We start from the raw sequence: 2,870 nt of genomic DNA on the forward strand, positions 1-2,870 counted from the left end.
GCAAAATAATAATCACTAGTAATAACAAGCAACTCCAATGGCTGAGCTGCTTGACACACAAAGAAGCATGAGGAAAAAGAAGAGAAGAGAGCTTCTCACCACTTCACTTTTAGAAGTCCTTGACCTGTTGTCATAGTTTATGATGGGTGACTTCTCTCACCATTAGACTTTGAACACTATGATTTAGCTCTATAGACAGAGACTTTACCCCACCTTTGGAGGGGAAAAGTCTAAAATCCTCCTGCAGAAGAATGCTGGCAGGCACAACCTTCAGAAGATGGGGGACAAGAGGAGAAAGGAGAAACTACTTAGCTATGTTTGCATAAAATATTTTTCCCAAAGGTGGAGTTCTTTTCTTCTAGAAGGTTCAGATTTCTCTGCAAAGCAAACTGAGTTAGGTCACTAGCAAGGGTTCCATCACTGGTTGACCTTTTGTCCTTGGAAAAAAATGCCAGAAGTACAGGTACTTCTGTGTACAGGGCTCATGACAAGTATGTAATCAGCTTCTAAGGCATTTCAATTTGCTCCCAAATGGTTCCTGGGGAATATGACACTAGCATAATGACCACCCTGTGTAGGGTTTGGGTGGAAGGCTTTGGATGCAGATAAACAGTGTTACTATTGCAGACACCAGAAGGGAAATAATTGCACTTAAAGAGGGAACATCAGAGGAGCCTGTGGCCCAGAGGCCTAGTTCTCGCAAACTTTAATACTGAACAACAAGGTGAATTAGATGCTCTCAGATTTTGTTTTTTCATTTGTATACTTGTGTGGGGATGGCATGTTCCATGTTCAGGGTGATGCCAAGCAAAACGTCCTACGTTTGTACCTTAGAATTCTCCAAAAGAATAGGTAGGGGTTTGAGGACTAGACTCAAAATTTCTCACCTGGGCCTTGTTCAGTACAACTTAGGAGGAGGTTTCAAAAACTGTTCCAGATTCACTGCTGACTCTGTTCACAGGGGTGCTGGCTGAAAGTCACTTCTACTTCTCATGAGAGGTCAATTCTCTCCAACAAAATGTCCACTCACCAAGCCTGTATGTCTAATGCTCACACAAATGCATTTCCCAACATGGGGTGGATCCAAAGACTTCACTGAGGAAAGGGGACAGAGATGGAGTGTAGAGGTGTGTGTAGTATTTAGAGGAATGAAACTGTTGTTTGGTTTCTTTTGTTTGCACAGAATTAACTCAGTGACCTCCCTACCCCTACTCCCTCAGGATCCTGGCCACCTTGGCACAGAAGATTTGAAGACATTAGGGCAGAGTTACACATTGACTGTCCCTAGAGCTCCCCTAATCCTGCAGGCTTTTTCCATGCAGTCAGTCTCGCTGCCCCACCCACCCCAACTGACTACCAGCAGCACAGTTCTATAGCACAGGGTTCAGTCGAATTATCAAAGAGTGACCCTTGCTCGATATCAAGTTCAGGCATAACCTTGAAGTCCCTGTCACGGGGATATACAGATAGGTGTGACCAGAATCCTCTTCCTCTCCATTTGTTTTCACTGAAAAAAATGGGAATCAGAAGTGAATGAGGAAAAACAGAGAAGGTGGAGAAAGCAGTTCCCCTACCCAGATACACACTAGTACAAAAGTTTAGGTAAACTTATTTATGATTTACTTATGTAGTTACTAATTTACCAAATGTTTATAATGTGCTTTTCACGTGCCAAGTCCTGTGCTAGTTTCCAATGATTTTCATAATCAGTTTCTGCCTTTCTATATCTACTGGCACCTTTTTTTGAATCTTGACTACCTAGATAATTTAAAATGTTTTAATAGGGCTTAATTTAACATTTTCCCTCAATCTGGACTCTTAAATCGAGCATCCGTTTAAGTTCAGAAAGGATCTAGATTCAGAGTAGACTCTTTCCAGATTCTTCATGATCTCAGGTGAACTTTTGAACAGTGGGTTCCTCTCCAAATTCTAAGTTTTGTTTTCTTTTTCTTTAGATGTCCAAGCATGCAGGAAATGAATCTTACATGAGACACAGTTATGAAGCATCACAGGGAAAATATCTTGTAGCTTATGAAATTGATTTGCTGGGGTTTTTTTTTGTTTTTGTTTTTGTTTTTTTGGTTTAGAGAAGAGTAATTATTTGAGTTTTAGATTAGCCTGTGTTTTTCTTCCTTACACCCTCTACCATAGTCAACTCATGAATCAATACTCCTGGCCAGAGACCAGGAGTGGAAAATGTTACAAGTCATAACCACAGTGCTGAAGAACTTCATGAACAACAGTTAAGTATTTAGCTGTGGCTTTAATCTCATTTTGGAATCTATTTGTGGGATTTCAAAAATAATTTCTAAAAATGAATTACATTGTAGTCAATAATTATAAACTTATAAATGTGTTTTAAGGGCACTTATTGATGCTAATATTGAAATGCAGGTCACTGTAGTGCTAGTACCTGATAAATGTAGTGATTAAAATTGTTATTTTGCATACGCATAGGTTCTGTTACATGAGGAACCTTTCCAAAATTTGACTCTAAGACAACTAAGTATTTAACAAGTAAACAAATCTAAAATCTCAAGTGGCAAATGGGCTTAACCACTGCTAGTGATGAAACCAGAGGCAGTTACTGGGGGTTTCTTCCACCGTTCAGTTGTCAGATGTTCGCACAGGCATTTGAACTTCTTCATTTAAATCATGTTCAATCAGGGAACCTTGTCCCAGTTTGGATTCTGGAGCGGCGGTCAACCCCTGGAAGGTCCTTGGGAAACATCGGTTCTTGGATACTGTCAGTGTGATAGACTAGATGCATTTAGATTAAACACAGTGTAGAATCTACAGCACAATTTAATATGAGAAGAGAATTACCATGGCATAACAGACTGCCTTTCTTATGACCAAAGTAATTTTAC

The sequence above is a fragment of the Camelus bactrianus genome, chromosome 25 (genome assembly GCF_048773025.1).
Source record: "Camelus bactrianus isolate YW-2024 breed Bactrian camel chromosome 25, ASM4877302v1, whole genome shotgun sequence".
Classification (NCBI taxonomy): Eukaryota; Metazoa; Chordata; class Mammalia; order Artiodactyla; family Camelidae; genus Camelus; species Camelus bactrianus.